The 14,979-nt window shown below is 34.5% G+C and overlaps 1 protein-coding gene and 1 long non-coding RNA gene across 2 annotated transcripts in view; one reads left to right on the plus strand and one right to left on the minus strand.

Moving 5' to 3' along the window:
• HTR1F (5-hydroxytryptamine receptor 1F) overlaps nt 1–14,979 on the minus strand; it is a 199,613-nt gene that overhangs the window by 29,053 nt on the left and 155,581 nt on the right. The window lies entirely within an intron of this gene.
• The window catches only part of LOC144339549 (uncharacterized), an 86,737-nt gene continuing 74,913 nt past the window's right edge, over nt 3,156–14,979 (plus strand). Inside the window, exon 1 of the long non-coding RNA XR_013414597.1 lies at nt 3,156–3,323. This is a non-coding gene — a long non-coding RNA (uncharacterized LOC144339549). The remainder of the gene's footprint in view (nt 3,324–14,979) is intronic.

A 14,979-nucleotide genomic window follows, 5' to 3' on the forward strand; every position in this document is an offset into this window, starting at 1 on the left:
ACAAGTTCCTCATCTCCATCTGAGACTACTTCAACCTGGACTTTATTGTTTATATCACTATCAGCATTTTGGTCAAAGCCATCCAACAAGTCTCCAGGAAGTTCCAAACTTTCCCACATCTTCCTATCTTATGAGCCCTCCAAACTATTCAAACCTATGCCTGTTGCCCAGTTCCAAAGTTGCTTCCACATTTTCAGGCATCTTTACAGCTGTGCCCTACTATACTGGCACATATTTACTGTATTAGTCTATTCTCATGCTGCTGATACACATACCTGAGATTGGGCAATTTATAAAGAAAAAGAGGTTTAATGGACTTACATTCCACATGGCTTGGGAGGCCACTCAATCATGGCAGAAGGTGAGAGGCATGTCTTCCATGGTGGCAGGCAAGAGAGAAAGCATGTGCAGGGGAGCTCCCCTTTATAAAACCATCAGATCTCATGACGCTTTTTCACTATCATGAGAGCAGCATGGGAAAGACCTATCCACCCTGCCATGGTTCAGTTACCTTCCACTGAATCTCTTTCATGACACATGGGAATTATGGGAGCTATAATTCGAGGTTTGGGTGGGCGCAGTCAAGCCATATCACTCCTCAAGGTACCACTTTCCCTGTGTATTTTTTTGTTTTGTTTTGTTTTGTTTTTGTTTTTTTTTGGGACAGAGTCTCACTCCGTCACTCAGGCTGGAGTGTAATGGCACAATCTCAGTTCACTGTAACCTCCGCCTCCCTGGTTCAAGTGATTCTCCTGCCTCAGCCTCCTGAGTAGCTGGGATTACAGAAGTGTGCCATCATGCCTGGCTAATTTTTGTATTTTTAGTGGAGACAGGGTTTCAAAATGTTGGCAAGGCTGATCTCAAACTCCTGACCTCAAGTGATCTGCCTGGCTTGGCCTCCCAAAGTGCTGGGATTACAGATGTGAGCCCCCGTGCCTGGCTGAGGTCTTGATGTTTTCATTCAGGAGGGGTACTATAAGAAAAAGAGTTAAATAAATGTCATTTAACCCATTTCTATTTAAATTTCTTCACTATTAGGATAGACTTAATATTTTCATTGTATGTAGTAGAACTTTTCAGCCAATACATTATGTAAATAATTCTGTAAGCAAACTTCATTTGTAGGTTTAATTTATTTGCATTAACTCATATACCCTTAACTACTAAATAGCATAAAATGGGAGTATATGAGTTAATGCAAATTATTTCTTGGAAATCCTCAGTAGCCATATGAGAGTAGAAAAGGAACACTGTTGGATTATATGTCTTGCTGTGGGGCAGCACAAGGTATTTTTGTAAAACGTGTGATGGCATTCTACTCTTACCTAATTAAGAGTATGTGAGCTAATGTACTTAAGAAATTTTCCATGCCATGACAAAGCAGTTATCTTTTATCTTATTAGTCTTAAGAAGTATGTAATGTAATTAATGAGCAAGTATTTACTTTAATTCTTAGATAACTAATGAAGATGATAAAAATCACTTGAATTGAGTCATCAACTTAAAATTTAACTCATTTACCATTTTCTGTCCAATATTAATTGTCATAAAACAAGGTTAAAGAAAGTACAATGCAAAAAGTGTCCAAGTGACAGACCATTATTTTTCTATCAAAGGTGAAGTTTAACATGCAACAGACATAAGACATCACATTTAGCCATCAATTTTCTTCTTTGGATAGAAAAAGCTCACAAAAGTGGGAAAGACTGATCCAGAAGTTAGTTATATAACAGTTCTGGTATCTTTCTGCCAAGCTGTGAATTGTTTATGTCTACCCAAATTTATACATTGAAATCCTTACTCCGGAGGTTATGGTATTAGGAGGTGAGGTCTTTGGGAGGTGATTAGGTCATGGGGGCAAAGCCCTCATGAATGGGATTACTGTCTTTATAAAAGAGGCTTGAGAAAGTTCCTTGACTCTTTCTATTACATGAGGTTAGAGTGAGAAGGTGGCTGTCTATGAGGAACATAGGCACCGAATCTGCTGGTGCCTTCCTCTTGGACTTCCCAGCCTACAAACTCTGAGAAATAGATTTCTGTTGTTTATAAGCCACTCAGTTTATGTAATTTTGTTATAGTAGTCTGAATGGCATAAGAGGCTCTTTTAATGTCCTATTATGTCTAGGAGGAGGAAGACATAATATGAAGTCCCTAAAGGACATTTTAGTAAAGAATTTAATAAGCCATCTGAGATGCAAGGAAGCTAAGCGAAGAGGGTGTAGTGTTAGTTTCAGCTGATGTGGCTCTAATCTGTGTATAAACAGCTTTAGTCAATAAGCTTTTGGCATTGATTTGAAGAACAATTCAGAGACACATTTCTTGCCTTAACACTCCTTGCTAAATTTTGTATTGTGTAAGCTATCTAAAATTAGTGCTTTGAGGATATAATCTCAGGCATTTGTGTTAATTCTGTGCTTGTTTAGTATCTTCTTGCAAAAGTTGTTCCAAATAAGGTGCATCATCAGTTATTATCTTAAAGACATTATTACCTTGTGTCCCTGGAATATGTCTATTGACTTTATTTTTAAGAAGCCAGCATACTATCAAAAGGCTTTTTAAGTGTATGGAAGGTCCAAAAGGAAATGATGTGCCATTTTCAAATCTTGCTTTAGTCCAATTTAATCTCACAATTTTCATCCTCCTATTTCATAATTTGACAACACTTAGGTCCTTTGGATTGATATTTAGTTTTGCAATATATGTGAAAAAATGTGAATTGTGCAAAAAATGATAGGAGATGTGTATCAAACAGATTTTGAAACATCTTTTTAGACTCCATAATGTAGAATATTATTTGCTTAGAAATGTATGTCACCAATTCAGACTTTCTGCAAGTTCATGTTATTAACTGAATTAATCTGGGTTTATGAAAGACATTACTGTTTATAAAAAATGAAATCCAATTAAATCAGCTTAAGAAAAAGAGGTCGTCAACAAGTGACTTCACAACACACAGGGACAGTATATTAGTCTGTTCTCATGCTGCTAACAAAGACGTACCTGAGACTGGATAATTTATTTTAAAAGAGAGGTTTAATGGACTCACAGTTCTACGTGGCTGAGACCTCACAATCACGGCAGAAGGCAAAGGAGGAGCAAAGGCACATCTTACATGGGAGCAGGCAAGAGAGCTTGTGTAGGGGAACTCCCCCTTATAAAACCATCAGATCTCATGAGACTTATTCACTATCAAGAGAACGGCATGGGAAAGATCCACACTCATGATTCAATTGCCTCCTACAGGCTCCTCTCATGACACCTGGGAAATATTGGAGCTACAGTGAAGATGAGATTTGAGTGAGGACACAGCCATACCTTATCAGGTGGGAAACAAAGTATAGCTGGGCTACTCAGAGGACTGGAAAGGAAACTGGAAAGGAAGATCTCTTACTATCATTCCAGATCCTAGTGGTCTCTCCCATCCACATTTTTCTTTGCTTCTCTTTCCCTTTACTAACCCTCTGTTTTCAGTCCTGGCCCCGGTGTTGTATAACCTTTCTGTTCAACTGTGTGGCTTCATCCAGCAGTTAATTTACTCAATAGCTCTCTGTCCTATTGGTAAACTCTGAGAAGAGGGTTTGGATTGGTTTCAGAGTAAGGTGCTATCAGACGTCATCTGGAGAGTGGAGTCAGGAGGGCAGCAAAAGGAATTTCAAAGAAGGAGCGATTACTCCAAACTATGTTGATTAACTTTAAATATCAAATAGTGTTTTAGAATTTTATTACTTCCATACTGCTTATTTTTTGTTGGTATGCTTATGGCCAGGGTAAATAAATGACATCAGAGCTATAGGAGTGATTTACTTTGGCCTCATGTATACCCAGAAGGAAGGAATTCACATTAAGGGTGAGGAATATATTATCGTTTTATATTCTAGTATTCAAGGACAATTATATAGCAGTTTTATAGTTAATCCAAATCCTTAGGTGGAAGTAAGTGGAGAACTGTGATAATTGAGTTAAAGCACCTCGCAGCCAATTTTAGGGAAAAAGAGCCTCAAGGGGCTTGTGAGGGTGTTAGAGGAAAAAGACATTAGTTTGGGTTCCTGAGTCCTGCTGCGAGGAAAGCAAGGAAAGCTGGCCTGGACTGGAGAAAGTTCCTGGAGCTAAATGAAAGAAAGATGCATTTGACTCCTTAGTATTAATTTCTGAATTATTAAGGAACTCCCACCAAGTATGAACCTGGTGCTCTGGGGCTCTGAAGAGTAAGAATGAAGTATAGACCTTGCTTCCAAAGGGTTTACAACTCAGTTGGAAACACAAAGCGCATATGTTGCTAGATAGGTTGGGATAAACCATGCCATACATTTACAGAAAGTTAAGATCTCTAACCCTGAGGTGCCAGCATAGATGCTTTTTCTCAAATCCTTTCACTTCCATTGGGAAGATGAGGGATCATAAACTCAGAGCTTCTTGGTTCTCAACTACAAAATCATGGATTTCCTACAAAGACCTAATATTGTAGAAAACGTTTGAGGCCCACAGAAATGTCGAAAGGCATAGAATCTGGAGGTTGCTGCGTTGGAGGAGAGAGGATAGTTATTGTCATCCTGGAGGACAATACACAGCAAATGGCTCATTGTTTTATTCCTTGTGGAGTTTCACTTTTGGGACAAATAAAGATTTAGTGAAAGTAACTCTGAGTTTTAAAAATTCTTTATGTTTAGGCAATTAGGCACATCAGGATAACTCAGCATCTTCTTCTTGACTAATATATTATAAGAAGCTTTCCTAGAGATAGTTGTGGCAGGAACAGCTCTATTTACAGTGCAATACTTTCTCAGAAATAGTATAACTGTTTCTGATTATTGTCCAGAAGCACAGGAAAATATTCTTAGGATAGATTTGGCTTGTACATTAAATTATCAACTATGAAAACCAAATCAAGAAAACGAGGATGCTTCAATAAAGAAAAAGTCCAATACTTGACATTTGGTACATTTATTTAGCCAGAAGGTTAAAAATGTCACTAACCCTTGCCCAAGACCATTAATTTTCCATGTATTAACAAATTTTGTAAAATACCATTATCAGAGTATAAATCAGTATTTTTAATCTTTAGCAAATTACTGAAGAGGATTAAATTACACATAATTATTTGCTCTATTAAGAATTTATCAAGAAAGTAAAAAATGTAATTTTCAGTGTTGTTAAAATGATATTTATTGTCTATTAGTATCACTAGGTTAAACTACAACCAAAGAGAGAATATCTGGTGAGGGGAAGGTTGTCTGCATTTGCTTAAGAGTTATTTGGAAATAATTTAATTTTCATTATTTTAAAATGTTCTTTCCAAGCAAGGACAAAGTAAATTGTCAGTTGTATTCTGTGTTTCCATTTTTTCCCATTAGTGGGATACTTCAGAGATTCTGTATTCTGTCTATATAAAACTGAAGAGTACAAACATTAAAATACAAATCAATACCATTTGTAGTTTTCAAAGGAACTTCTGATTACTTCATATCCTGCTAATATAAACATAAAAGAAAAACATCTCTTATGTTTATAATGAATGAATTCATAACACTGGCATACATTTAACTTCCTTTTTTATTTTTAGAAATAGTTCTCTGACAGCACAATTCTCACATGTTGACTTAAATATAATGAAGTTCATGTCGTCTCTTTTGTGCATAAATTTCTCTCTTGGCTTATCTTTAGTTTTATGCTAAAAGAATTTTACATTTATTCAAATAAAAGCTATTTATTGATTCGTAACACAAATAAATTGCAGTTTGAAATAGGTTTTGTACCTATTTTTCACACTGTCAATCTTTATTTCTCTAAGCAGTTCATGCAAAATTTAATTAAGATTTGCTTTTTAGTTTTCCATTTTCCCCCTTGAATATTACTGTCCTAAGTAGTAGCCAAATCAGCTATTCTGAATTCTCAGACTGGTCCTAATTTTCATCATCTGTTTGCAAAAAATCCAAGTTGTCTCTCTTTCTTTTTCTCTTTTGGCATGCCAATGTTTGAAAACTAGAAAAGTATCTGTTTTTCTTTGCTTATATTCAATAGACGTCATTTTTGATGCAATGTAGATAGCGCATTGAGGTTGCCAGGTTTAGCAAATAAAAAAATAAGAATGCTCAGTTAAATCTGAATTTCAGATATACAATGAATAATTTTTTAGTATGTCTATGATATTGCATGGGACAGGCTTATACTGACAAAAATATGTATTGTTTATCTGACATTCAAATTTATCCTGCTGTCCTATATTTTATCTGACAACCCTTATACATTTTGTCATAGTTGGTAGAATTTCTGTTAACCTTCTATTCTTTTTTTAGATCTTATCACCTCTCTTTTATACTATCTCCATTATTTTCCATTTTTCAGGTTACAAAATAAGAAAACAATGGATTTGATTGTATAATTTTTTGTCACACAGTGAAGTTGTCTCGCTGGGTGAGATATTAGATACTATATTCACATGTAATACATTAAAGTTCAAAAAAATTTTTAAGTTATGTTTTATTCATTCATTCATTCATTCATTCATCCATTCATTCAGAATAGAGATGGGTCTCACTATGTTGCCCTGGCTGGTCTCAAGCTCCAGGCTTCAAGTATTCCTTCCATCTAGGACTCCCAAAGTGCTGGGATTATAAATGTGAGCCACAAAGCCCAGCTGAAGTTATAAAAAAATTTAACAGCACAAGTAGCCAGGATACTGATGACACTTTCAACTTTAAATCTCTAGTTTAACATTTTGTCTCAAAATTTAAAATCTCTCCTACACCTTTTTGGCTTCCTCCTTTGATTAGAGTTGGCTTGGAATGTGGTCTCTTCCAATGACAAGGAGGAGTATATCAAATTAATTTTCTTGCTTTTGACTAGTCATCAATAATATAATTCATTAGTATTCTCAATCTGTGCTCTTTGCACTTGGACTACTATAATTGTTGATTGGTGCTTGTAGTGGGGAAGGGGTGGTCAAATAAAATTGGGAAATCCTGGGTAAAAAAGGCATCTTGACTGAAGAACTCTGAAACTTCAGTATTTTACTTTTCACTGGACATCACTAATAGGAGAACCGCAGTATACTGCTTTTCTCTAATTTATTTGACATCAGAAAGTTTGTGTGTGTGTGTGTGTCTGTGTGTCTGTGTGTGTGCACGCGCATACCATACCAAGTACATTTTTTTGCAACATTAAGAGTTTTAGAAAACACAGTTAGGAAATTCTAAAGAGGGTTCCAGCAACTTTTTATCTGATTTCCAGGTCACAAGTGGCTTAAAGAGTAAACTAGCACGAAAGTCATTAGTAACCAGTCTACCACAATATAGGTCGGGCTGCATCAACATGACAGATTTCAAATGGCTCACTCTGATTACAGATGGGTTAATTTAAATTTAATAAACCCAAGTCCAAGTAACAGAGAATGGGAAAGGCATAGAGGTAGGAGAAACTTGGAGCTAATCTTTGTTGTGCACTTACTGTGGCACTTGAATCCATGCAAGATGCTTTTATATAATTTATATAAATTATGACTTCATAATACCCTCACAACAAAAATATAGCCTTATGTAGATGAGGGAACTCAGAATGGTCTAGTGATTTGTTTATTGTCCCATTATCAGTTAAAACTGCACAACTGAAATTCAATACAGGTTCTGTAGGCTTCAAACGCATATTCTTTCCCTACTCACAAAAATCCACTTAAAGTCGATTTCCTTTGGCTTCTGCTATTCCTAGAAGGACCTGGACTACTCCTTCAGTTTTGAGAATTACTGTCTAAAGAAGCAATGATTCTTCCATTTATAAACCATCTGGGCAGCTACTATTTTCTGATACTTACAATGACCACTTCTTTTTGTGATTTATTTAGGATGTTTTCCAAATTGCGTATTAGTAACCACTCACAGGGGTAAATGAAGGCTCATCAAGTAGTGAAAAGGCAGCTGTTCTCAATTTGCTGGCTGCCACTGGAATCATCTAGTGACCTTTAAAAATGTTGATGCCTGCTTTTCAGCCCCACAAATTCCAATTTAATTGATTGGGGTATGGCAAAGGACTTGGGATTTTAAAATACTACCTAGGTGATTTTAATGTGTAGCCAGGCTGAGAACTATTGTTTTTTAGGGATCAAGATGAGAATGTAAGTATTTCCATAAAGAAGTAAAAGAAATAATGTTACTATTTATTTAACAAGCCCAATGTTTTGAATAGCTGCTGAATTTAAGGACTTTTTCAGGTGGAAAATAAACAATTTAAAGTTTGATGTCTTTTTCTATATAAATGATATTTGTATTCATTTGGGGAACCTGTTTAAATATGTACTTATTTCACTAGTGAGGTTACTGAGTCATTCTTATTTAATCTGTAAAACACATAATTCTAAAACAAAACCATGGCGGTCTCACATCATATCCCAGTGTAGATTTAATTATTACACTAAGAAATTCACATTTTCAGAGCAGCATGAGCTATCCCTAAATCAATGTCTTAAATCCTTTCAACAATGCACTTTTTACATCTCATATTTGTCTCTCTCATATTGACGTCGTTGAGGGTTTAACAAAGTGAATTTAAGTAAAGTACCACTCTCTTGATGTAACTACAGTATTTTTCAAACCATTCTTTAATTTTGGAAGTTAATTTTTTTTCTAATTGGCAAAATTGCAGAAAAAGAGGCTCTATTAGATTTCTACTAGAAATAATCTACTTAAATATTAAAGTAATAAAGTGATCATACAATGGGTTGAAAACAAAGCATTCTAATTGCCAGGCTTTGGCAATGAATGGATGTAGGAAGCAAGGGATAATCTGGATATTAGAAGGAGGGCAAAAATGTATGGTGTACTAATTGCCTTATACATTACAGTCTCATTAAACTCCTAATAATACTAGCATTTAGGTACTATTACTATTCCAACCATACAAATGCGAAAATTGAGTCTCAGAGAGCAGGTTTTGAACTCAGTTTATTTCTAGAGCTTGTGGTACTAACCATTATATGTCATTGCCTTCCTCTGAATGATAATATTTTCTGCTTGAGTGACTAAGAGATTGATTACATCAAACAACATAGATATGTAACTCAAGTGAATTAAAACTTTCAGAGTAGGGTATCAAGGTAATAAGTTTATACTTAGACATATTTAATTTGGGTGCAGGGATTTTACCTGAGAAAACAGTCATTAGTCAGTTGACAATATGGATCTGACAATCACTTGAAAGTTCAGAGATGAGGAAGACGGAGTACCAAATGCATGGTGCTCATGGTTGAGAAAGTGGCAGTGGATAAAATAAGGGAGGAAATATAAAGTAAAAAGAGTTTTAACATATGATCTTGTTGGAACACCTCTAATTGTGACGCAGATAAGGCACAATTGGATTGGCAAGAAAGATGGCACAATAACAAAGAGACTACATCACAGAAACCAAGAGAAGAGATGTTTTTAAGAAAGGAATGGTGATAGCAGTGTCAAATGCGGCAGAACTGGACTAGGATAAAGTGTGGGTAAAGGGATACTGGATTTGGCAGTTAGAAAGTCATTAGCAATCTGCTAAAGAATGATTTTAATATCCTTGTAGGGCTAAAATGGAGACTAGGTTAGCCTCCAGAATAAACAAAAAGTGTCTGTTTATAATTAGTTAATGTTTGTGGAGTGCTTCCTATAAGCCATGTGCTGCTCAAGGGTTTTACATGTTTTTAATGAGCTAACAACCCTACTTGGGGATTCAGTGTACTCAAGGGCACACAGAATTAAAGAGACACAAATAGGCACTCCAACATATTAGAAGTTTTAAAAAACTCTTCTCTAAGCGAATGATGGAACAATTAGACCAGAAAACAAAACAAAACAAAACCAAAAAAAACAAGACCAAAAAAACAATCACCCAAAGAGTTTATATATAAAGGATCTAAACAACACAATTTTCCACCTTGGTCTAATTTATATTTAGAACACCCAACAACTGCAGAATACGCATAAGATATTTAACAAAATCGTAAGTATTTGAAAATTGAACAACATATATCTAAATAATCCACAACTCAAATAAAAAATTACAAGGGGAATTTAAAATAGTTTAAACTGAATGTTAATAAAAATACCGTATGTCAAAATTTTGGGAGACAACTAAATTATTCTTAGAAGGAATTTAGAGCTTATTATTTATATTAGAAATCAATGACCTATGGTTTTATCCTAATAAACTAGAAGGAGGAGAGCAAACTAAATCCAAGTAGAAGAAATAAAATAATCAAATAAGAGCTGACATCAAAGACATAAACAACAGACAAAAGAAAAAAGTCAAAAGATGTTTCTTTAAAAAGATCAACAAAAGTAATGGAATTCTAACTATACGGATTAAAAAAAGTCAAGTCAACAATATCAGAAATGAAAAACGGGTTTTCGACATAAATCATATGAATATTAAAAGGATAAAAAGAGAGTATTAAGAGCACTAATGTCAACAAATTAGGCAACTTAGATAAAATGGACAAATTCCTTGAAAGATGCAAAGTAATAAAGTTTACTGGAAAAAAAAATAGTTAAGTTGGAGAACCTTATTTAATTAGTCATTAAACACCTATCCAAAAGGAAAACTATGATTCCATATGGTTTCTTTGGTAAATTCTATCAAACAGTTAAAAAAGAAGCAATATAAATTTAATACAAACGCTTTCAGTAAATAGAAGAGAAACATTTTCATCTGATTTTCTGATTTCATAATTATCTTGAGACCAAAACCAGAGAAAGACACAAAAAACAAAACCAGAAAAAGACCCACCGTCCCCGTGAAATTAAACTTTAAAATCCTTACCAAAATATTAGCAGCTGAATCCTGCAATATTTACAAAGGATAACATATCCTGACCAAGTGAGATTTATCTCAGGAATGAAAAGTTACCTTAAGATTAAGAAATCAATCAATATAATTTAACTTATTAAGAGAATGAAAGAGATATACCATGATATCATTTCACTGGAATCAGAAAAAAATCCATCTGATAGAATTTAACATCTATTCCTGATAAAAAAAATTCTTAGAAAAGTAGGAATAGAAAGGAACTGCCTCCATCTGATAAGAGGCATTTATAAAACATCTGCACCTAACATCATGTTTCCTTCTGAAAGTCTTAATGGTACTCTTCTAAGACTGGGAACAAAGATGCTTACTTCTACCGTTTCTATTCAGTATTGTATGTCATAGACCTGGCTAAAAATGCCAGAGAAAATAATTCATGAGGATCAGAAAGAAAAGATAACACTGTCTCCATTTGGAAATGATGAATCTGTTTACTTTGAAAATCTACAGGAATCTAAAAATCAACTGTTAGAGTAAGCAAATTTTACCAAGTTGCAGGACACAACGTTAATAAAAATCAATTGTAGTTTTATATAATAGCAGTAAATAATTGGTAAATGAATTTTTTTAGAAGTCATATCTAAGAATACTAAAATCATAAAGTACTTGGGAATTAATTTTTCAAAGATATACAAACCATCTGCTCTGAAAATTATAGAACATGGTTGAGAGAAACTTAAAGAAGACCTAAATAAATGGAAGGCCTATATTTAAAGACTCAGTGTAATTAAAATGTTAATTATTCTGAAATTTATCTCTAGATTCCACATAGTCCCAGTCAAAATTCAAGTGGGGTTGTCTTTAGAAGCTGGCAAGCTGGTTCCAAAATTTACATGGAAATGTAAACATATTTTAGGAAAGAACATAGTTTAAGATACACAGTTCTTGATTTCAAGACTTACTCTAAAGTTGTAATACAGACAGTGTGGTATTGGTGAAGAGTAGAGACATACGTCATAGCAATACTTTAAAGAGTCCTCAAATAGACTTGCAGATATATGTTCAATTGATATTTGAAGATGGTGCCAAGATAATCCACTGGAGTGAAGGAAAGTCTATTAAATACCTGGTTATCCATATGAAAAATAATGATTATCAGTTCTTTACAGATACACAAAAATTAACATGAAATGAATCATAGACATAAAAGTCAAAACTATAAAGCATATCAAATATAACATTGGAGAAAATTTTAGCTACATTAGATTAAGCAAAGGTCTCTTAGTATAAGGGAATACAAATTATAGTGGAAAAAATAATTAAATTTGATTTTACCAAAGTGTAATAAAGCTTCTGATTTCTAAAAAACAGTTAAAAAATAAAGTCAAGCCACAGAATGGGAGACAATACCCGTAAGACTTGAGAATTATTTACATGATAAAATATTTGTATCCGGACCATATGCAGAACTCTTATATGTTAACAGTAAGACTAATAATTCATTAAAAAAACTCACTTAAAAAATAGACACAAAATTTAAACAGATACCTCACAAAAGAAGATATTTGAATAGCCCAAGTCTCAGGGAATGTGGTCAACATCACAGTCTTCAGGGAAATATAATTTTAATTGATAACGAAATACCAGTTTATACTCATTAGAATGGCTGATGATAAAAAGATGAAAAATACCTACATTGGTGGAAATATGGGGTGTACAGAATCTTCATGCATTATTAATAGTAATATAAAATGGTACAACTACTTTGGAAAACTATTTGGCATTTTAAAAAAAGGTTAAACATATATGTCTGACAATATGACCCAGCCATTCCGTTGCAAGGACTTTACCCATGAGGAATGGAAGCATATGTCCACAAAATATCCTGTACATGAATGTTCATTGTATTCATAATAGCCTCAAACTAGAAACAACCCAACTCATCAATGGTGAATGGATAAAAAAGATGTGCCATTCACACAATTGAATGCTACTTATCAATTAGTACAAAGCAGCAAACTACTGATACATGCAACATGGATGAATCTCAAAATCATTATGCAGAGTTAAAGAAGCCAGACATAGAAAGGGTCCATTTTGTATTATACTATTTACATAAAATGCAAACTAATATGGGTGCAAAAAAGCAGATGAATGATTGCCAGGGTCCAGAGACAAAGGCAGGGAAGGCCTGCAAAGAAACCTGAGGAATCTTTTAAAGGTGGTTTGAATGTCTATTTTGATTATGGTGGTGACTTCAGGATATACATAACCATTAAAACTCACAGAATTTTGCATTTTAAATTAATATAATTTAACTTATGCAAATTATTCCTCCATAAAGTTGGTGAGGCAAAAAACAAAACAGATGGACACCAAACAACTGAGACAGTAAAGCAGGGGTAGCTAGAGTCCAGAACATTCTCCAAGCAGAATGTAGCATAAAGTAGAGCAAGTGTATCTTGGAGACACCAGAAGATCTACAAATACTACTTGTGATGTTGAATGGGGTTGAAATCAGGAAAATGAGTTGAAAGTTTAATAAGTTCCTTTCACTACTTTAAAAAAGTTTGTGTCAGAAATAGCCTACTGAATTTTTGCTGTGATAGATGATGACTTAGTTTATTACTTCCATTATTCCACCTGCTAAGCCCCATTCTCCATATATGTTTGTACCAGTATTTAAAATGTTTTAATTGGTTATCTTCATGGCTTTCAGTAACACCCTATCAATTTTCTCTTTGTTTTCATTAACAACAAAATGTAGGTTTTGACTCTGTACTGTGTGAAATGATATTCATCAACCCCTATTGATCCCTTAAATTTTCTTTTGCTTTTTTTTTTTTTTTTTTTTTTGAGACGGAGCGTCTGTCGCACAGGCTGGGGTGCAGTGGCCGGATCTCAGCTCACTGCAAGCTCCGCCTCCCGGGTTCCCGCCATTCTCCTGCCTCAGCCTCCCGAGTAGCTGGGACTACAGGCGCCGCCACCGCGCCCGGCTAGTTTTTTGTATTTTTTAATAGAGACGGGGTTTCACCGTGTTAGCCAGGATGGTCTCGATCTCCTGACCTCGTGATCCGCCCGTCTCGGCCTCCCAAAGTGCTGGGATTACAGGCTTGAGCCACCGTGCCCGGCCTCTTTTGCTTTATACTACAGAATTTCTTCTTTTACATTGTTGAGGTTCATAACATTTCTCAATTTTCTTATCATTATTAAGTTTACATAGCTTAGAACAGGTTTAATCTAAAAAGTCAAATACATAATCGTGGCTATGTAAATATTATTTATTGCAGAACCAGTGGCTACTAATATTATACGTCTCATTTATCAGCTTTTGTCTTTCTTAGAGTTTCTAGTTTTCCCACTTTTTAATTGATACATAATATACATATTTATAGTGTCCATTTGATATTTTGATACATGTATATAATGTGTAATGATCAAGTCAAGTGATTTAGGATATATATCACCTCAAACATTTATCATTTATTTTTGTTGGGAACATTCATATCTTCTCTTCTAGCTATTTTGAAATATATAGTATATCGCTGTTAACTATAGTCATCTCACTGTGCTATCAAACGTACAACTTACTCCTTCTAGCTGACTGTTCATTTGTATCTATTAACCTACCTCTCTATGCTGTCTCCACTTCCCCACCACCCCACCACCCATTCCCTGTCTCTGGTAACTATCATTCTATTCTCTACCTCCATAAGATTAGCTTTTTAAACTTCCACATGTGAGTTAGAGCTTTGACATTTGTCTTTCTATGTCTGTCTTATTTTACTTACCATAATGACCTCAATTTCCATCCATATTGCTGCAAATGACAGGAGTCCATTCTTTTTAATGACTGAATAATGGTCCATTATGTGTATTTACCACATTTTCTTTATCTGTTTATCCACTGATGGGCACTTAGGTTGATTCCATATCTTGGCTATTGTGAATAGCATTGCATTAAACATGGGGGTGCAGGTATCCTTTTGATATACTGATTTTCTTTGCTTTTGATAAATACCTACTAGTAAGATTGCTGGATTGTATAGTAGTTCCATTTTTAGTTTTTGAAGAAATCTCCCACTGCTTTCCATAATGGCTGTACTAATTTACATTCCCACTAATAGCATGTAAGTATGCCCTTTTCTCTGCATCCTTGCCAGCATTTTTGTTTGTCTTTTTGGTAATAGCCATTCTAACTGGGGTTAGATGATA

Source organism: Macaca mulatta, chromosome 2, assembly GCF_049350105.2.
Source record: "Macaca mulatta isolate MMU2019108-1 chromosome 2, T2T-MMU8v2.0, whole genome shotgun sequence".
Lineage (NCBI taxonomy): Eukaryota > Metazoa > Chordata > Mammalia > Primates > Cercopithecidae > Macaca > Macaca mulatta.